At 38.4% G+C, this 22,880-nt stretch overlaps 1 protein-coding gene across 1 annotated transcript in view; it reads left to right on the forward strand.

Annotated features, from left to right (window-relative positions):
- The window catches only part of Macc1 (MET transcriptional regulator MACC1), a 213,360-nt gene that overhangs the window by 115,773 nt on the left and 74,707 nt on the right, over nucleotides 1–22,880 (forward strand). Inside the window, exon 3 of the mRNA XM_052739208.1 lies at nucleotides 4,288–4,442. The gene's annotated coding sequence lies outside the window, so the exon portion shown is untranslated. The remainder of the gene's footprint in view (nucleotides 1–4,287; nucleotides 4,443–22,880) is intronic.

Here is a 22,880-nt window from a genome sequence, read left to right on the forward strand (position 1 = left end):
CTCATTATTGCTTCATAAAAGTCATTACTGAGGTCAACAGCTACAGAAAAAAATGATATGATTTTATGTCAGGTCAAGAAATGCGGAAATATTCTTTTCACTAATGAAAATTTACTTCCTCATTTTGACAAGGTACTTTTTAAAAAACTACTGTCACTCTAGGGTGCTGACACTTTCTTACTTGGCAAAATTTGTATGGTTTTCTGATCTGTAATTCATTCAGTATAATTATTTCCAAGGCTGCTTAAAAGTTAAGTTGTGAGAGAACCACTTCAATGTGACTGAAATTCTGTGGTTGACAGCTAGGTGGTCAGACATGAACCTAGTATCTTTTCCCACACCTCTCTACCTCTCCAAATCATGTTCTTATTAAGATCACAATGTCAGAGCATTCTCTAGCTGTTCAGCCACGTTTTGAGTCACTTATCCTGAGCATGGGCACAGCTGTTGTACATGAACACTCTAGCAGGGGAGAAAGAGAGGATGCCAGGCGTAGCATCCCTGGATCGCAATTATAACAAAGGAAACCCAGGTCAGAACGCTCTTCTCATGGTCTTCAAAGAGCATGCTCCATCATTTTCTGCGGCTGTCTTGCGTATCCGTGCTAGGGAAATAGCTAGTTCCAGGAAGTCAAAGTGGAGAGCCGTCCAGTTCTTGTTCGTTTGCACCTGAGTTCTCTATGCCACATTGTCCATCTCATTCTTTTATTTGATACCCCTATGAATAACCATGGTCTTCATTATTAAGATGAGATCCTAAGTCAGCAGTAACTTGTTAGAAATGCAGTTGTAAACCCCTATTTCTAGGTGAATCATAATATGTGTTTTTAACCAGAAGCTCAGCTTGTATTGGAATCTTTCACATCCACACATGCTCTGGTATCCTTTCTCTGTCAAACCTGTCACCACATAGCATCTTTAGTTCTTTGGTATAGTTACGTTTTCCTTATCTCTCAAGGACAGGCTTTCATATAATTAGTATATTCCAATTCATTTCTATGTTACCCTGAAATATACCCAGAATTCTGGTTTCTTTTCCATCTAGAGTGCACATGTAGGAGCCATTGCCTCTCAGCACTCTTTCATTTCTACCTTACTGACAGCCTGCCACTTTTCCCTTCTCAGCCCCGGGCATTAACACTTTTCTAGGCAAGAGCTCTTGACTAGGGTAAACCAAATGGTCTATCACATTACTTCTGGCTATAGTGACTAGTGACCACAAAGGGATGAGCCTGTGACCACTTTGACGGAATGAGAAAACAACCAGATTGGTCTGGTATTTCAGGGGAGGAAGACGTTTTACTTTTGAGGGGTTTCAAGATGATAGGTTGTTGGGTTCTGGAGTTCCTCTTGTGCTCACTTCTACCTTTAGACCCAGGCAGAAGTGAACTGATGTTCAGTCATTTTCTCCAACCATTCTGCTTTTCATTCTGAAGAACCTCCATGGTCATGGGGACAGGGGGGAATATGCACTTTTAGGCCTCTGTACTGAGCAAGGGAAGCTTTTTATGACTGTTGTGCTCCAAGCTCAGACCTGTAGACTATGTAAGACCCCCTCATTATCAGAATATAACTTGAATGAAAGAGAAGCAGCCTCACCCACCATTTTTCATTTATTATTCATAGCTCATGAAATGTAGCCCCTAAGTCAGTTAAAAGTTGCCTGTTAGCCATGCCCTACCCACACAGACTGAGTTGTTTCCTTTTTTTGTGCTTCCTTTTCTTTCCACAAATTTTGTTAATACTTAACCATTATGGTATTGTGATTTCTTTTTTTTTTTTTTTAGGTTCTTTTTTTTTTAATTTATTTTAATTTATTTTGCAATACAATTCAGTACTACATATCAGCCACGGATTCCCTTGTTCTCCCCCCTCCCGTCCCCCTCACCTTCCCCCCAACCCCCCCCCCCATTCCCATCTCCTCCAGGGCAAAGCCTTCCCCACAGACTGAGGTCAACCTGGTAGACTCAGTCCAGGTAGGTCTAGTCCCCTCCTCCCAGGCCGAGCCAAACAATCCTGCATAGGCCCCAGGTTTCAAACAGCCAACTCATGCAATGAGCACAAGATCTGGTCCCACTGCCTGGATGCCTCCCAAACAGATCAAGCCAATCAACTGTCTCACCCATTCGGAGGGCCTAATCCAGTGGGGACCCCTCAGCCATTGGTTCATAGTTCATGTGTTTCCATTCATTTGGCTATTTGTCCCTGTGCTTTATCCAACCTTGGTCTCAACAATTCTCGCTCATATAAACCCTCCTCATTCTTGCTAATTGGACTCCCAGAGATCCACCCGGGGCCTAGTCATGGATCTCTGCATCCAGATCCCTCAGTAGTTGGATGAGGTTTCTAGCACAACAATTAGGGTGTTTGGCCATCCCATCACCAGAGTAGGTCAGTTCGGGCTGTATCTCGACCATTGCCAGCAGTCTGTTGTGTGGGTATCTTTGTGGATTTCTGTGGGCCTCTCTAGCACTTTGCTTCTTCCTATTCTCATGTGGTCTTCATTTACCATGGTCTCCTATTCCTTGTTCTCCCTCTCTGTTGTTGATCCAGCTGGGATCTCCCGCTCCCCCAAGCTCTCTTTCCCTCAACCCTCGCCTTTCATTACCCCCACTCATGACCAGGCTGTTCATGTAGATCTCATTCCATTTCTCTGTCATTGGGCGATCCCTGTGTCTTTCTTGGGGTCCTGTTTTCCAGGTAGCCTCCCTGGTGATGTGAGTAGCAGACAAGTCATCCTTGTTTCATGTCTAGTATCCTGCTATGAGTGAGTACATACCATGTTTGTCTTTCTGAATCTGGGTTACCTCACTCAGGATGATTTTTTCTAGATCCATCCATTTGTCTGCAAACCTCATGATGCCATTGTTTTTCTCTGCTGAGTAGTATTCCATTGTGTATATGTACCACGGTATTGTGATTTCTTAAGGAACATGTTTATCACTTTATTTGTCCAGAGCTCCATCCATATTATCCACTCATCAATCCCATAGAGTCTTCAGAGGATTGATTCCATGATCCCTATAGATACCAAAGTCTGAATGTGCTCTCATCTCTTGTATAACATTCCAGAATATTTGTAGATAACTTGAAGATATTCTTCTGTATACTTTAAATCATTTCATGGTTATTTATAATACCTTGAACAAAGTCAATGATATATAGATAGTAGTTACATTATTTAGACAATGATAGTTAAGAAATAAAAATCTGCACATGTTCAGTTATGATGCCATATAAATGTATCCTATCTTTCCCTAGTTGAATTCACAACTGAGGAAACCATAGGCAAGTAAGGCTATCTCTCTATTGATAAATATTTAATACATAGATGAAGGAAAAGCTTTTGAAAAGCTGTCTCCTTTTAATCTCCTTCATGACACTTTGTTCTTTTTGTTTTCTAAAACTCTTTATTTTTCTCTCCCTCTGAATAAGCTGTTTTCTCTTTCTTTTTCTCATATAATTTTTTATATTTGCTATAGCATAAGATTTTTATCTTCCTATTTCAGAGATCACTTGAGCTTCTAGAACTTTGGCCATTTATTCATTAATGATTTCAAGAGTATTTGTCTTTAGGAATAACTTAGTGCTTTTTCTTGAAAGGGTTCACTAATGTTTAGTTAGTTGTTGTGGGTTCCTTGTCTATTGGCTTTGTGAGAACCTTACACAATACTGAGAGAGGAAGAAAAGAGGATCAAAGTCTGTGTACATTTTCAAGTAAACCCTGGTATTTAATTATAGGGTAATTTTCAAATAGCTGTGAGTCATACATGCTAAGCACTTTAATAATGTTAGTCATTTACTCTTAGCAAGAGTCTTTCAAGGCAGGTAGATTTATTATTTCCACTTTACAAAAGAGTCTTATGAGGCTGAGAGAGAGAGAGAGAGAGAGAGAGAGAGAGAGAGAGAGAGAGAGAGAGAGAGAGAGAGAACCAGAACCAGAATTCTATCACATACCCATCTCTATCAATGTGAGTAAACTAGAAGGATACATAGTGTTTGGCTTTAACAATAGCATTTTTTGAAAACTACTTCCCCAGTTTTTCATTCAATTTCCTTCAAATAAAGTGGGGACTGAAAAAGGCCTTACCTTCCTGTGTACATTCAGTAACTGGGGCCTTCTAGGATCTTTCATTGCCTCTTCACTAGCTGTCACTCATAGTAAAACTTTGCTCCAAATTTAGCAGTAATACTTTTGTCTCGGGTACACCAAAGTGTTTTATAAGTATAAAAAGCAAGAAGACAACCCAGCCAGTGGCATAGATAACATTTCGTTGTGTGATTCCAGGCAGGACAGAGGCCTATATTGGGCTCCTCAGCAGCCTTATGAAGAGAAGGGGAAACAGATTACTTCATCATGGTAATTCTTACAGAAGAGAAACCCATGAACTGAGCATAAGCCACACTCCTCAGAAAAAGGTAAAAGCAACTGTGACTTCAAAGGTAAGTCATTCCATAGACCATCCAAAGGTTCTGACCTCTGCATAGTTTTGATCACTTGTTTCCTTCTAATCTGTGAAAGAAAAACTAACTGAATTCTGTAGTGACTTATGTCCGGAAATGTCAGGGTGTGTCTGCACAATAACAGATTTGAGGGTGTCTGTGCAGGTCTTTGTTGACATATGTATTGTAGAGGAAGGTGCTAGATCGATTTGCTTTACCAAATAAAGATGCAAGCTATGCTCATTGTCAACTTTGGATCTGACTTTCTTCTTAAAAAGAGTTGTACATGACTATTTATGGATACCTTGGGAAGTTCTGGAAATTAAGATACCAGGAGTAGAATCTTGATTCCTTGGCTAGATATGCAACCTTGGACAAACTTACCTTGTTCACATATAAGTGGAAGGTGTGAGAAGTACTATTTTGTAGGATATTATGAGGATTAAATGAAAATATTCATGTCAAATGGATAAAGGTATTTCTCCAGTGTCTGAGTGGCATTTGGTAGTACTGAGTACAAATTGTGCCCCCAAGGTTGCACTGCCTATAAAAATATGAAGTATCTAGGGCTTTGCCATGAGTCACATTTGATAATGGTTAATATATTGACTGTTATAATCAATGTAGAGTAAGCTTTTATTAAATATTAACCCTGCAATGGAGTAGAGTACAAAGAGAAAGTAGCCTGGACCTAGTTCATATGTCCCCATCACATATACATGCTTGATAGCAGAAGCCATTACCTGTTAAGCCATCTCACTGGCCATACCATCCATATTTTTTTCTTTTTCTTTTTTCCTTTTATTGAAAATAGAATATTATCTCACAGAATATATCCTGATTATGGTTTCCCCTCACTCTATTCATTCTAGTTCCTCTGTACCTCCCCTCCCAAATGGATCTACTCCCTCGCTGTCTCTCATTAGAATAGAATAGGCTTCTAAGAAATAATAATGAAATATAACAAATTAAACCACAAGATAAGACAAAAACTATCATATTGAAGTTGGAGAAAACAAACAGAAGGGAAAAAGTCCAAGAGGTGGCATAGTAAACAGAGACCTACTCATTCACACACTCAGAAATCTCATAAAAACACTAAACTGGAAGCCATTTTATATATATATATATATATATACCAAGAACTTTGCAGATCCATGCAGGCCCTATGCATGCTGCTTCAGTCTCTGTGAGTTCTTATGAGCCTTGATTATGTTGATTTAGAGGGTCTTGTTTTCTTAGCATCATTCATTCCTTCTGACATCCAATTTAGGGTTGAATGTTCCGTGGTCTCTCTCTCTTTGTGTAAAGTCTGGCTGTGGGTCTCTGTATTTGTTCATCTGCTGCTAGAGGAGGCTTCTCTGATGATGGCTGAACAAAGCACTGATCTAATGAATATAGCAGAATGTCATTAGGAGTCATTTCATCATTATTTTTTATAATAGCTGAAGCTTTTATAAGTCAAGCAATTATTCAGTATGTATTACTCAAATATTCCTTCAATCTGTGTAAAGTTAGAAACTGAGACACAGAGATTCAATAATATGCTGAATGGAGAAGGTAAAATCCAAAGCTGTGCTTGTTTGATTTTGAAGTTCAAGTCTTTTAACTGCTCTGTAAGCCTCACAACTGCTAGGTGTGCAAAGCAGAGATTATGCTCATTTCCAGCCAGGGAGTGCTTGGCTCACATTAAATGTCTTACATCAACATTGTGTAGCTTAATATCTGGAAAAGCTAGAGTAGGAATCCAGGTGTTTGGATTCTTGCTTCACTTACTTTTTTTACTATGCAGTGTTGAGAACATTCACAAGCACTTGAAGAATGGTTGGAAATATTGACTAAATACTTAAACTATTTACACTTTACCCTATTATTCATATTATTCTGATTCAAGTTATATATGCTTTTAATAATCTGTATCATCTTCTGTGTGTTAGTCAATTCTTTTGGAAGCTAAAAGTTGCTTCCCAAAGAAACAGTAGCTGAAGTAGAGATTGTATTCATAGACTAACCAACAAAATTTCCTTAACTCTCAGGGCATGGAGATACAATGTTCATACAAATTATTAATTATTAATTTTTTAAAAAGAAAATAATTAATTGCATTAGACTAGATTCTAATGACCCCTTGGTTTTGTGGACTTATGTAAGGAGATTTTCTTTCTGGGGCAATCTAATCTCAAAGCACTAGAAGTCGTGTTCACTTGGAAGAAGAAGGATAGAGGTAAATACAGAGAGGACCACCCTGTTACTCAGTGGATCATACATTAGTCCATGAAGGTCTGATTTTTTTCATCCTCCTATAGTCTTTCCACAGCAGTATAAGCACACAAGTTGCTGACCTTTGTGTGAGACAGAAGCCATATATACTCTACTAGATTACCCAGGTACCAGTCTGATTCTAAATCCTGAACACTGCAGAGAGTGATTCTTTGGAAATCATGTTTGCACCCTTTAAAGTCTAATATGTCATTGCAACCCCAACATGTAGAGTGAAGTCTGCCAGGAAAAGGATCAAAGGGCAAATCAATATCAACAGCATAAATATGAAAGGAAATTGTGTGGAGATACCACAAACTGCCTTTGTTAGAGTCTTAAATTTGTAGAGAAATCTTTTTTATTGTGTGGCTTGCCTTTTGGCAAAACAAACACATCCAAATGAGTCCCAGGGCTCCTTCATATTTCAGAACTCTTACTTACATCAGCTCACTAGTGAAAGTGAAAGGGATTGTTCTCTGTTGAATTTCTTCTTTGGAATCCTGAAGCATTCCCTAAAATATTTTAAATACTTTTTATAGTTTCTCCCCACTCACTAAGTGGTACTTTAAGCCATTTACACAAAATATTTATTTAAAAATATACAGAATAACTTATGGAGTGTTGGAACATTGGGGATTCTAGAAAGAAGGTGGTATCAAATATCACCATGTTAAAGCTGACAAAATTAGAACCATGATAAACATGTGTCTAGTTCATTGCATCTACTGAGAAGATATATTGGGTCCTTTAAGTGGTACCAGGACAATGAATGTTGCACAATGTCTGTTTCATATCTCAGAATACCACGGGCCCTTCTCTTATTGAGAATGCTGATTTGCAGAAGGTAGGAGAGTCTTAAAAGGCAGATCTCTTTTAAGAGTTGGCCTTCTCTCACCCTTGTTTTCTCTCTTTCAGTTCTCTCTCAAGCAGACTATAGAAACTAGAAGTTCATTCCTCTAAAATGGATCATAAAAACTGAAATTCCTTTCCAAAGTACAATCTGTAAAAGTCAAAAAGTTCATGTTCCAAATTTCTCTGCCTTTAAGTGTGACTCGTGGTCATAAGAGAATTCACTCACCTACCCTGCCTGAAAGTGTAGCTTCATTCCTGAAGAGTCCTGTCCTAGATTCAGCTGGGGATAGAATGCTACACACAATGGTCAGAAAGAATCTGAGTGGTAGGCACTGCAGATTTCCCCTGGGTCATTACCATGAGGTCATGCTTCAATTGTGTCTACTCACACTTCTGCATGACTGGATATTCTTTATGGGATCTAAACAATGTTCTATGAGCTTTGGGTCTAGAGTTTGAAAGGATTCTGTATCAGGCATGAGTTTTGTTGTTGTTGTTTTCCTCAGTGACCTGTGCCAGTCATGACCCCTGTAATACAGGAGAAGATGTTACTTTTCACCCCTAAACTTCAACAAATATATGCTGTTCATATTTTAAAGGTAGTCTTCAGTGCAAAGAAGTTCTAGATAACCATTCAATAATAAGAATCTTCCCTTTAGAAAGAAAAAAAGTTATAATTAAATTATAATCTCAAAAAGAATTAGACATCTTATAAAGTTGATATGGGCACCAAATTATTAGTTTAAAAATTAGAAATAAAAAGAAATTAACTTTTAAAAAATTTTCCCTTGAAGTCTCTATGACAGTGTTTCTAATTATCTTCATGATCTTTACAGATATCTAAGAATCACGCCGGCACCATTAAAAGTTAGTGACCAGAAAAATTCCCAAGAAATTAGTATAGTCTTAGTATAGTTTTGTAAGGATGGATATGATAAGAGCAAGTCTGTTTTCTAGATTCAGATAATGTCTATTTTATAGATACAGATAATGGGAACACATGACTTCCATGTAGTAATAACAAAATTCACTCATTAGATGTCTTCAAGTAGTTAATACCTTAAAAAACAACAAAATTCATTCATTAGGTGTCTTCAAGAATTTAATGCATTAAAAAGCTATGGAGTGTTGAAAATAATTTGACTACTCAGATAAATTAATGTGAATAGTACTCTTTCTACTTTTAGGCTTAGACATTCGAAATTGGATCTTTAATATAACAAAACTGTTAGTCACATTCATTATAAAAACCCCAACTAATCATATATGTGTTTCAAACATTGATTTTGATCTTTAAATTTTTAAATTGGGGCTGATGAGACAGCTTAGTGGGTAAGAGCACATGCTGTTCTTCCAGAGGATCAGAGGTTGGTTGTTAGCACCCGTTTCCAGTGGCTTACAACCATATGTAAGTCCAGGACCAAAGAGTTGATGTCTTCTTTTGGTCTCTGCATATACCCATGTACAAGTGGCATTCACTCACACAGACACAGACAGATCTCATGTATAAGAGAAAATATGCGATTATTTTCTTTCTAAGGTAATATAGTTGGTTAATATTATCAAAGTATATTTTATATGCATGGCTAAAAAGTCATAATAAAACTCATTATTTTATAAAACCACTCTATGGAAATTGTGATGGCTATTCTGTTTGTCAACTTGATTACATCTGGAATTAATGAAAATGCAAGCAGCTGGGCACACCTGTGAGAAATTGTTCTTGGTGGATTATTTTAGGTGGGAAAACCCATCCTAAATCTGGGCCACATCTTCTCATGTCAGTCCACATAAAAGGATGCAGAAGAAGAACACTTTTTCTTTTGCCTTCTTGCTCTCACTCTTGATGGCAATTTCATCTATGTTTCTGTTGAGGCAATTGACTTCTTCAGGATCCCAATACAGACTGAAGGGCAGTTGTGACATGTGCACTGAGAAACTACCAGATTCTTGGCCTTTCTTTTAGGAGACAGCCATTGTTGGGACTAGCTAGACCATAGCCTATAAGCTGTAAACCACTCTAATAATCCCCTCTTATTATACATATATTAGTCCTATCAGTTCTGTTCCTTTAGAGAACCCTGACTAATACACTGATAAAAAGAATAAGATAACCAATTTTTGAAAAAGATGGCAAGAATGAGCACATAGATAATAAAGTTTACTTTAAACTAATGTAAAAATTGGCTTCTGTATAATGGAGGAGGCAGAAGATAAGTGACTGGGAAGGACTCAGGTGAAAGGAAGATGTACAATGAACATTGAGAATTTCTAACAAATTGGGAAGGAAACGCCTGAGGATTGCTAACAAATTTGCTGGGTAATTTTGACTTACCTATCATCCTTGGCTTTTTCTAAAGATAATTTATTTGGATAATAAATGATATGTAAATGAACCTTGTACCAAACAATGAAGAAACTGACAAAGCTTTTATTATATTTAATTACTGGATGACCCTTCTTTGCTGACCTCAACAGTACCTGAAAGCAAAGGCAACCTCTCACTTCCTGCCCACCAGAATGAGACCTCTCTCCACTGGGAACCAGTGCTAGTCAAAACTCTATGTGACCAACTTTTAGCTTTGACATCATCAGTTAAGTCTTTCTTGCTGTAAGAATCACAGTGTTGAAGATGTATGGAAAAGACAGAAGACAAAGTGTGGAAACACAGAGTGTTACCCACCATGTTTGTATAATCACTGAGGAAGAACTTCCATGTGATTAAGGAAATAGCACGTTTTGTAAAATGAAAGACCCATAAAGCCATGTGTTCGTATCTGTTTTCTCTAGTGCGGTATGCTCTGCTCTTAAAGCAATCTCTTGTACACTGTCAACAGCCAAGAAGTTTTTGTTGAACACAAAAGTGACAGCTCACATTCAATAAATTCTTGCCCTTGTAAATGATTGTGCAACATTCTTTTCTGTAATTTTGCCATTCCTGCGACCAGCCTGTCTCTCATTCTGCTTCATTGCCTTTTTGTGCTGCTGCCAATTACCTATTCCCACTCTATTGCTTTCTACTTCAACTGAATATTACTGAAGCTTTTGATGAGTTTGTGACATCTTTCCATCTTGTCAAGATGTTAATCAGGGTTTTTCAGTGTTCCCTTGCCTATACTTACCTCTATTTGAAAAAATTCATTTGTGTGATAAAGAGAAAAAAATTTGATTGTTTAATTAGTAAGTTGTTACTTAATATAAAAACATCCTAACAGGGCATAGTTCACATGTTAGATGACTTCATGATACTACTATCTAGCTATGTATTTTCCAGTTTGTCCATAGAAAGGCAATAATTACATAATTGATCTAATATTTTTTCATGAACACAGCATACTCAGAGGGTAACACACACATGCAACACTTCTGCATGTATTCTGAAATAAAGGGTCCATGGATCAAGACTGACCTTTATTATTATATCGATGAATGCTGATTCTATGCTATTCCTTTCACTGTATCCTTTCAGTTCCATTTTATTTATTTTATTTTATTTTATTTCAAAAAGTTGGTAAATGGATTTATATGTCATGCATTTTTTAAAAAAGGAATTTCAATCTAGTCACTTGTGGCCAGTCATGTGAGGAGTCAAGGAAGTAATGTCATATGTTATGTGGCCTGAAAACTTTTGGCTGTGGCTAGGTTTTTTTTTTTTTAATAAGGAAATTGTGGTGTGACAATCCATATAGACTCTCAAGTACAGGCAAACTCTCTTCCTTCATTTAGCCCCACCCACCTCCATCTCCAGCTTTGTGCTTTTCATAAGCTTACCTCCACTGTAATGTTGCTGAAAGTCCTGTAATGGGAACCCCTCTGAGGCATATTTCTATTCTAACATAATCTATTTTTTAAAACTACTTTGATGACTCTTGATAGAAAATAACTTCGGGTCTGAATCACAAGTCTGTCATACTAAGATAATGAGTGATTGTTCAGTGGCAGGTGATATTTTAGACACCCAAAGCCTCTTCTCCTAACATTTTTCCTGTGTAAAAATCAAACTGTTTTCTATCACCTCAAGTGGGAAGCCTGTGTAAAACCCATACCCAACCCAAGAATGCTATATGGAGAATTTCTCAGTTCTAATATAGATAATCCAGTGTGGCAGTTGGAATAATACTCCTAGGAAGTCCTGTTCCTAATCCCTGGAATGTACAAATATGTTCCTGACATTGGAAAATGGACATTGTGGATGTGGCTAAGGGTCTGTGCTTTGAGATGGGGGTAATAGAATTAGTCAGATTGTGTGAATGTAATCATAGATCATTGGAAGCCAGGCAGCTTTCCCTCTGAGGTCACAGAGACTTTATGACAGAAGACAATCAAAGATTTCATGAAAGACTCCCATCTGCTTTTTCTGGCTTTGAAGACAACATAAGGCACTCAAGTTAGGGAATGTGAATACATGAGTGGCCTCTAGAAGAGAGAAAGGAGAGAAGGACCCTCCCTTGCAATATCCATAAATGAATGTGATCCTACAGACACCTTGGCTTTGACTCAATGAGATTTGTGTCATTTTCTTGAATTCCAGAAATGAAAGATTTTTTTTAATTACATTTAGTGTGGTGGGAGGCACATGCATATGAAAGTCTGAGGACAACTTGCAAGATGTGTTTCTTTCTTACCATGTTGTCCTATTGATTGAATTTGGGTCCTCTGGCTTGGTGACAGTTGACTTTACCTGTTAAGCCATCTCTCTGGCCCAGAAGTTAAAATTTACTTTTAGCCATTAATTTTGTAGTACTTTTATATTGTAATGATTAAAAAGGAATATGCTATGGATGAGTATGTTAGCACTGGGAGAAGGTACCTTGACAGATTAGGCATTCTGAATGGGAATCCTCTTTACAGAATATTAGATGGGTGATTTATGGCACCCATTGCCTTCTCTTCCATACAGCTCTGGGAATTTGACTAGTGTAGATATACTTGATGTTTATCTGTAGAGTTCTACCTCATGCTCTCAATGATATTGTAGAGTTCATTGTGACATAATACTAATTAGGAACATGCAACATAAGAGGTAGCATTCTCAGGGCATGCCAACTTCCTTCATTTCTTAAAAAATGTTTTGTGTCTTGTGAAAGATTTAAAAATCTGTAAGAGATGTATTTTTTTCTGTTACTCTGACAAACATCTGAGGTAGTCATCTTATAAAGACAAAAGTCTTATGGTTATTTATAGCTTTGTAAATTTTAGTCCATGATTGGTTGTCCCTGCTACTTTTGTATCTACAGAGGTGCAGCGTATCATGATAGGGTACCCAGTGTAGCATAATGTTCACCTTGTGAACCAGAAATGAAAAGGAAGAAGTGTTCCCTTCAAGGGAATATTTCAATGAGCTTAGAACCTGCAACTAGACTCCCCTTCTTAACAGATTCTACCATGTTTCAATGTCACACATTGGAAAATGAGCCACTGAGAAACAGTTACACTCCAAACAATTGCATGTAGTACCTAAACTATATAGTCATATAAATTAGTGCTGTCTGAATGCCCTCTCCCTGCCTTCCAGATTGTGATTTTTATAGACTAAAGTCCAAAGATGGCATTCTCAAAACAAAACAAAACAAAACAAAACAAAACAAAACAAAACTACCATTGATATGCCAGAGATTAAAATTTCCTTCCCAATTAGCTGGTGCAGTTGATATGTTGTATACACATACATGCACACACACACACACACACACACACACACACACACACACACACACCACAACACAACACACACATACATATAATTTGTTAATGTAATGTACAAATTTGTTTCTTCATAGAACTGATTGACAAAAACATGCTTTGGAAGTCTTATGAAAATCATAAACTCCAAGTTGTTGTGAAAACACGTGAAGGACTTTTCCCAATGGTGATGTTTGTCTGAGAGTGGCAATTATATTAATAAAATAGAGAAGAATCAACACATAAATTTTAACATCTAAACATATGAGACAAGCAATCTATAGGCCTTCTGGTAAAAACTGTACAGAGCACCTTTTGCTGGAGATTCGCAGCAAAAAGGCAGCCTAGAAATATTCTGTGGTGCTGTCAAGAGTTGACCCCTTTCCTTAAAGATAATCCTGAAAGCAAATGAAAGGCAACAGTAATGACTTCTAATCTGCTACTTGCTGGGGGTCAGTTTATGGATGATTCATCTCATAATTGAGCCCCAACCCAGGAAGATGTAATGAAGAAAAATATGAAATTGTGAGAACTTGGCTCACTTTCTTATTCTAGAAAAATAAGACCAATTAGACCTAAATTAGCTCTAGTCCTAACATATTATGATAATTGAGCTATTCTCTACAATTAACTAGTAGTTGGCCCTATTAGAAACTGTTTTTGGAAATTCGTAGTGTGATCATGACTCAAGGACAAAGTGACCCAGAAATAGAAGTTATACCAAACCAGAGTCTGAGAGTCCATACATACTGAAACAGGACAAAGAAAAACTCCCAGGGAGTTTCTTCTAAGCTCCCAAATTTGCCTTCCTCTTTCCAAGATAAGCTATTAGGAAAATGAACATATGGGGAATATACTGTTTCCTTCCACTCTGGTGCAGTTGCAGTACAGAGACCAAACATAAATGACATTTAACATGTCATTAAGGGACATTTTATTGGAAAAGAACTTGCTCATTAAGTAGTAGTAAGTAACATGGTGGGCATATTCAAGCTCCTTTTTGTGTTTTTTTATTTTCCTAGGAGTATAGGAAATCACTAGCTCCACCACTTTCTAGACACACAGAGGGAAGAAAGTTCAAATTCTAAGTGATTTTAATCATTAGCTGGGGGAAAAATTACCTCTGTATTAATAAGCAATTTGACAAGGTCCAATATTTCAAAAATTTTTAAGTTAGAAGGACCATCAAGTAGACTTCTTCGTTTACTTCTCTATTCACTTTAGGTCAACAGATGTAGACTATACCCAAGCATTTTGGAGCTTTTGGAGTTTTAACTATTTAATGATAAGTAATATATAGTCTTTGATTTAGTAGTGTCTAAACATTGTAGGATACACAAAGCAGAGGTGATACTTGTGACAATATGGTAAAAGATGTGATCGGTGCTTATATCAAAATCTCTAGTTTCAGTCAGGTAAGAGTAAATAATTGAGGTTGATCTAAATTAAAAACTAAAATACAAAATTCAGGTCCCAGGTTCCTGAAAGGGCTGGGCAATCATACACATGGCTTAAGAAGCTTACAGAAGCAGCCCAAACAATGTGCCTTGATAGGTTTATTATTTTTTCCTAAGCCCTAAAAACCACCGTTTTCATGACTCACTGACATCATGAATCCCAGTTTTGCCCTCCATTGTGGCCACAATCACATCCAGAGTAGGGCGCTGTTTGCACAGCTGCCTTTGTTTGCTGAGTGTGGATTGTCTTCTGTATCTCCTTCTTTGTATTGACAGTAGCCAATTTTATCCCAGATAGCTGTAACTGATTGACTATATTAAGAGCTTTGTCTCTCTTATCTACAAGGTCAGATAAGATAGCAAGTCACCAGAAAGTCGCCTTCAGTACTGAAGTATGTAGATGAAGGAAAAGAGTAGAATTTAAACTTTAATGAAGTGCACGAGTGTCTTTGGCTTAAATGTTCTTTTGAGGGACTCTTGTTTTATTCTTACTCTTTGAATATGTCCAGTTAATATGTTTGTGAGGGGCCAGGGGGATCAACACTATGGCAAGGGAAAGAGGCCTGAAGTTCGTGTGGTAGGTATATGTTGTATCTGGCCCACTCTTGTGAGGAACTAGGCTTCATTGCTGATCAAGAAGCCTTTTTGATCTCTAAACAGAATGATGCCCTTTGGTGAGTGATTTTTACCATTTATTTTGGGTGGTGAAGGAACAGTATAGTCTGTTTGTCCTCCCCTTTTCTCCTGCAGGCCCATTAGTCCTCTTGGCACCTCATGTCCTACACTGAAAGATGTGGGTATAGTTAGTTCTTAATTGGCCTATGTACAGGATGGGTACACATGGTATAGCTAACCACAGAAGCCCTGCACCTGGCACACCCTACTCTCCTGTGCATCCTGGTGTGTTTCCAAGAAAGCACTTTAAAGCTCTTCCAACTTCTAGTTTCCTCCTCCTATCCACAGGGATGAAAGGGGGGTGGCTTCCCTCATTCTTCTCAGGAACAAGCCTGTGTCTACATCAGGAAGTAACATTTGTCCATATTCTAAACTTCTTTTAAGGACAGTAAATTCCATGGTTGAACATAGTCATGATTTTCGTAGAAAATGAAAGCAGCTTAGAGAAACATTCACAAAGCAACAGCTCACTCAGAAATCCATGCCAGTACAAGGAGTTAGGGAGGGAACATGGAAGGGATGAAAGGTCAAAAGAGGTTTCCTTGATCCCTGTGTGTAGGATGGATGGGGAGGCTAATTTAGGTAGTTTTAGTTATTGTCTCACAAACAGGCTGTGGGACCAACAATTGTACAGTGCTATTAGAAACAGGGAGGTGAATGCTGTCATTACGGCACTGCAGAGAACACTCGCCTTTATCAGATTGCCTTTGTGTCTGATGGCCCACAGAAATGTCACTAAGTGAGTCAGCAGCAGGATCTGACTCACTTCCTCCACCACTGTTGACAGTTAGAAGATGGCTGAGCATGTGAACACTCAGAGAATAACTCAGAGACTGATGTGCAGAATTAGCAAGCGTCAAGAATTCCCTTTCCTGGGTGAGGGAGATCAGTGATTAAGGACTGTTTTAAAGAACCTATAGTGTTTTAGGTTCAGACCCCAGGAGACTGAGTTATAGGGAAGGAGAGCCAGAAATACTGGAGCAAGGATGAAAGATCACAGATGGAGGGAGGACCAGAGCTCAGAGAAGCAGTCACAAGGTAGGAGACTAGTCTTTAGGATTTAGAGAGTCAAGGAAGTACACTGCAGGAACTGGAGCAGGAGAAATAGGGGTACTCCACAAGAGCCTTCAGTTCAAGTACTGTCAGGGGCAGCATTATTTAATACTCTGACTTTCTGCAAATAAGTGTGTGAAGGCTGGTATGATTGTGCATTTCTATTGTCCCAGTACCCAGGAGACTAAAGTAGAAGGATTATGTTGCCAAGCCAACCTGGATGACATAGTGAGACTCTTATCTTAAAAGCCAAGGGCTAGAGGCTGGAGAGATGATTTTGTTGGAAAAAGTGCTTGCTACACAAAGCTAGAGAATCTGAATCTGATCTCAAGCACCCATGTAAAGAGCTAGTTGCAGTGGTGTGCATCTATAGTCCTAACCCTGGAGGACAAGACAAAAGTATCTCTGGAGCTGTTGACTAGCTTCAGGTTCTGTGTCATGTCCTGTCTCAAAAAATAAGGTGGAGAATATAAGACAGGAAGACACTGACATTGACTCCTGGTCTCTGTATGTGTACCAGTATGTGTGCATGTATCACACACACACACACACACACACACACACACACACACACACACACACACACACACACAGGGGTGGGGATGTAGCTTAGTGGTAGAGTTCTTGCTTCCCATGTGAAAGACTCTGGATTTAAGCTCCAACATTATGAGAAAGAGAAAATAAAGTTGTGGGAGCTATAGTACATCCTGGCCAGCGGAGGATTCTGATAGCAGTATTCCTTGTAGAAACTCACTGGGTGGGACAGAGATGGTAGTAAGCATTAAAATCCAACAGGTTAATGTTGCTGTTATTTCCTGCAATGAGCACTTGCTTGACAGAATATCTCTGTGTGTATTTCTGAGTTAATGAAGTGGGAATGAAATAAAGTCTTGTGTTGTTAGAGTTTTCTTGCCTGGCCCACAGTCAGGACAAATCTCTCTCACCCGCCAGTCCCAAGCCGCTCAAACCCGATCAAGTAAACACAGACACTTATATTGGTTTCAAACTGTATGGCCGTGGCAGGCTTCTTGCTAACTGTTCTTACAGCTTAAATTAATCCATTTCTATTAATCTATACCTTGCCACATGGCTCGTGGCTTACCGGCATCTTTACATGCTGTTTCTCATCATGGCGGCTGGCAGTGTCTCTCTGACTCAGCCTTCCACTTCCCAGCTCTATTCTCCTCCTTGTCCCGCCTATACTTCCTGCCTGGCCACGGACCAATCAGTGATTTATTTACTGACCAATCAGCAACACATTTGACATACAGACCATCCCACAGCAGTCTTGCCTTCAAATAAAGATAAGGGTGCTTTGTATATACATAGCTGTACCCGCATAAAATAAGGAAATATAATATAAGAGTATATTAGGGAATTTACTAAGTGGGAAGGACTAATTCAGGTGAAGCCACATGAGAGTAGAAGAGTGTTTATCATTGTTCAGTGAAAGGATGAATCTTATCTACTTGAGGAAAAGGAATAGCTTGTAGGACAAAATGGACAGAGTTGGGGAAATGGAGAGCCATTCTTTGGGAAGCAATATGGATGAAATATAAGAAAGTTAAGTTCTAGTCAGGAGTCAGGATTAACAGATGATTCAAGGAGGAAATTCACCTGGCCTTTGGCTGGACCAAGTGGCTTCAACAGCATAGTTACAAAGGCAGAAGATTAAAGAACTCTGGGACAGAGAGAGGAGAGCAGGGAATGGAAGACTCTCTTCCTGGTCATCTCTGCTTGGTTTGATGAAGCTTCATGTTATCTTTTTAAATCATTTTCTGGGTTGTGTCTCACAAGGAATAAAGAGCTTAGATAGAGAGGTTGTATGAAAAAATGAGTAAAACACATTGCTTAGTTTTAGATTCTTAAAAACTTTCCTGTTACTAATTCTGCATAGTAAAACAGTTAATACATTGTTTTATTAATCTGCACTTTCCCTGTTCATTTTCTTTCTCCTGAATTCTGAACAACTGAGAATAATGCTGGAATTTGCAGGAGGAAAAACAGACCCCAGAAAGGAAAGGGAGGTTTATTTCACTCACAGTTTTAAAAGCACTTTGTAAGTGTAGTGTTTTTAAAAAAAGTAAGAAAGTTTTGGAAAATAAAGGGTGAAAACATCTCCACACATCTGCAGCATCTCTGAGTGATAAGGAAAGTGCTGATGCCTGGCACTGTGGCTGTCTGGCATCACCTCTGCTTTTCTGTTCACTTGCTTCCCCAGGCACAGAGATGCCCACACCTCTGAATCACCGAAAGAGAATCCAGCCAGGCAGGTTCCACAGCTGCAAGAACATTTGTTTGCACAAAGAATTTTCATTTCCTGCCAATACTGAAGGACTCTGAGCTTTTTGGCAAACAGCAAACTCTTTAATTTCCTTTTATGGAAAGAGGGCCATAGGTCCAGTTTGTTCTTAGATGTACCCTCTCCTCTCCTTCCCAAACTCCACCCCCACCCTCACCCAACCCATCATTGCTTTTCCCACAACTTCCATTTTCTTAGAGTGAAACTCTAGCCATCTCCTTAGTGGATAGTTTTGGGTGTGGAGCCTGAATTGTGGGTATTGTAGTCCTTTTCCTTCCAGGGTTTCTGGTTGGGCAGCATTAGTGTCACACAGTGGTAGGGATTCGAGGCCCAGGTAGCTCTGTCAGGAGCAGTGTAGGTGCTTCCTGATCCCTGAGACAGGCATGTGCCTGAGCTGAAGAGACTTGGACTCACTTTTGCAGATGTAAGTGTAACTTTTTAAATGTATTATTCCTTTCACTGCTGATACATGCTACACACTGGGAAGTTACATGATTTTCAGAAGCGTTAACTAATGAGCTGAATCTTCTTTTCTAAGCCCTGCTTGAAAAAACAGGGAGGTAACTTATTCAACAAACTTGTGGGACAAAGTTAGAACAACACTTTGAGATATGGTTTTAAATAGTTTATTTTAAAAGGATGAACATATACAATATGAAAAGCAAATCGTAAAAAAAAATGAAGAACTCATTTTAACTTGGCTCAGGGTGTATGTGGTTAAAAGCCTCTGAAAATACTATTTCAGAAGGCATCTGGATGTGTTGACAAGATTGAGCTTTGGAAACTGGTGAAGCTGGATTGACCCAGTATGGCAGGGTGTTTCAACTTGTGAAGCCTCAGTTTCCTCTTCTGTAAACTGCACTTAGTGTACCACACAGATTGTATTGTACTTAACACATGCTAGGCAGTACTGACAGAGGTGACTTAACCTCATCTTAATCAAGTGTCAATTAAACTTCAGAGACTGTCAAAGAGACAAATATATATTACATTATTCCACTTACATGAGGTAGGTACATCAGTCAGTTTTCACAGAAACAGAAAGTGGAATGGTGGTTGTCAGGGTCTGGGAGAAAGAGGAAGCAGAAGTTGTTTTATGGGTATAGAGTTTTAGTTTTGCACAATGAATTCATTCTGGAGATGGTTTCTACAACTGTGTAAATTTACTTAGTGTTATTCAACTTTATAAATAGTTAGGATGGTTTTGGTATGTTATGATTTTCCACAATTAAATGACCAAAAAGAGTGTAGTAAAAATCATGATGCCTTCCATTTATTAAGGTATCATTGATTCCTTAACGCACATTTGAATCTGTATTCATTGTGACCAGTTTCAGATTAATATTGAGTTGTCCGTGCCAAGGTATTGTGTCTACATCGTAATACTTAGGAGCAGATGGTGATGTACTTTAAGCATATTTTTAAAGTTATCTGGATCTTAGTGGTGATCTTTTTGTGCTCTCTTTTACATAACTACATGGTTTCCTTTAACTCATAATGAAAGATTTTTTTTTTCAGAATTTCCTAGGTACAGAGCCTACAAATTGTGAAGGTATATTAATTTCTACAATAGATTTGAAATCTTTAGTTATAATTCATTCATAAAATTTAAATGCATTATTTATTCCAGTTTCTCACCTTCCCTGTAGCTAATTTTTTGTATGTATTTGTTTTTTTTTTTTTTTTTTTTTTTTTTTTTTTTTTTTTTTTTTTTTTTTTTTTTTTTTTTTATTAATTTATTTTGCAATACAATTCAGTTCTACATATCAGCCACGGATTCCCTTGTTCTCCCCCCTCCCGTCCCCCTCACCTTCACCCCGACCCCCCCCCCCATTCCCATCTCCTCCAGGGCAAAGCCTTCCCCACAGACTGAGGTCAACCTGGTAGACTCAGTCCAGGTAGGTCTAGTCCCCTCCTCCCAGGCCGAGCCAGACAATCCTGCATAGGCCCCAGGTTTCAAACAGCCAACTCATGCAATGAGCACAAGATCTGGTCCCACTGCCTGGATGCCTCCCAAACAGATCAAGCCAATCAACTGTCTCATCCATTCAGAGGGCCTGATCCAGTGGGGACCCCTCAGCCATTGGTTCATAGTTCATGTGTTTCCATTCATTTGGCTCTTTGTCCCTGTGCTTTATCCAACCTTGGTCTCAACAATTCTCGCTCATATAAACCCTCCTCATTCTCGCTAATTGGACTCCCAGAGATCCACCCGGGGCCTAGTCATGGATCTCTGCATCCAGATCCCTCAGTAGTTGGATGAGGTTTCTAGCACAACAATTAGGGTGTTTGGCCATCCCATCACCAGAGTAGGTCAGTTCGGGCTGTCTCTCGACCACTGCCAGCAGTCTGTTGTGTGGGTATCTTTGTGGATTTCTGTGGGCCTCTCTAGCACTTTGCTTCTTCCTAGTCTCATGTGGTCTTTATTTACCATGGTCTCCTATTCCTTGTTCTCCCTCTCTGTGTATGTATTTGTTTTTTGAGACAGGGTTTCTCTGTGTAGTTTTGGTGCCATAACATGTTTTTAACCTGTCTATGCCTTAGAAATAATTAAGACTGTTAAGCCAGAGCTTGCTAAAAGTAATTTTACATCTACAGGTAGTAGCTAACTTGAAAGACAAAATATAGTTTGAAATTATATTGAACTTGAACCTGTGATTATTTAATATTTAGTAAGTCTTTTCTCAAAAGACCAGGTATGCCCTGCTATATGTGAACAGCATTCCCTGTGGTATTTGGTGACCACTGAAGGTATCAATACATATTTTGTAAGAGATATGCCATGTAAATTTGAACTCTTTAGGAGCTATGACAGAACAGAGTGAAAATATAGCTGATGTGATGCTTCAGAAATACTGAATATATGGGGCACAGTCACTAATAGAACCACTATTTTGAGTTGAAAGTGAGCTATAGTCTGGTTTCTGGAAAAAGTGTCATTTATTTGTTTAATAAAGGTTTTGAGGAATGTTTTAGTGCTTTCCAGCAGGACTAGGCCTGGAGGCTACAAGAATGCCTCAGGCAAGTCTTATCTATCCCAGAAGATGCATATTCAAAATAGTTAGCAGGAGGAAGGGCTCACCTATTGGTCACTAAGGCTGCTCAGGGAGTCACTATTGCTAATCCCACTGCATAGAAAGTGTGATGGTTAGAATGACAATGATGGGATTAAGAAGCAGCTTCTCTAAGCCTTTATTTTGAATTGAAGACACTGGAGGTTAGAAAAGTGAATGTGTGTAAGAGTCATTCAAAAGCAAAACAAAAAGATGCTTACCCAGTGCCCTGAGAAGGGGCAGTAACATGTAATGAACTTCCAGAGGATGCTGAGGGAAGGGAAGTAGTGGACCTTTCATTGGTCTAGAAGGATGGACAAAGCTGGGCTCTCCAGAGAAAGATGGGGAGATTATTGCATGCATGGCAGCATTTTCCAGACTTTGCATTCACGAAATTATTTTAGGCAACATACAGGCTAGAGAATCAACACCACTGAAAAAACAAATTTGAAAGTTACTATTTCCTAACATATCACATTATTCTGGGATAAATTTGTTTTTTATGACTTGAGAATTCTCAATCTTAATAACCCCACCAGAATAAGCAATAGATTTTAGCAGGTGAAAGTAGTTAAATTACTTTTTAAATAATATTCATTTATAGATATTGATTATCCATTGCATATGTATATATTCTCAACTATAACATGTTGATGTTATAAATTATCCTTTATAGTATTTATTTGAGTTAAAATAATGGTGGATTTACAAACATATTAAATGAAAATATGGTTTGTATGGTAATTGGCAACAAGAAAGTAATGAATGATGAGTACTGAAGTTTGTTGAATTCTAAAGTAGAAAGAATGCTAAACATAAAAATATGTCACTTTCCATGTATATTTGGAAAGTAGGAATGTTGGGTATTCTGTGGAGGGGCTGGTGGGAGATTTTGGTGATATCACTGAAATTGGATTGATTGGCTGTGGAAACTTCAAAGTGACTTGGACTCCTAGATGACAGTGTTCAAAGCATCTTGACTCAGGGGCTGATGTCTTAGGAGCCTTACATGCCTTAGCAGATGCATCTGGAGCTAGCATGCAGCTAAGCTGAGACATAGAGAATAGGAATATAAAGAAACTCATGAGAACAAATTTAAGAATGG

The sequence above is a fragment of the Peromyscus californicus genome, unplaced genomic scaffold (genome assembly GCF_007827085.1).
Source record: "Peromyscus californicus insignis strain IS unplaced genomic scaffold, ASM782708v3 Scaffold_15__1_contigs__length_86483966, whole genome shotgun sequence".
Classification (NCBI taxonomy): domain Eukaryota; kingdom Metazoa; phylum Chordata; class Mammalia; order Rodentia; family Cricetidae; genus Peromyscus; species Peromyscus californicus.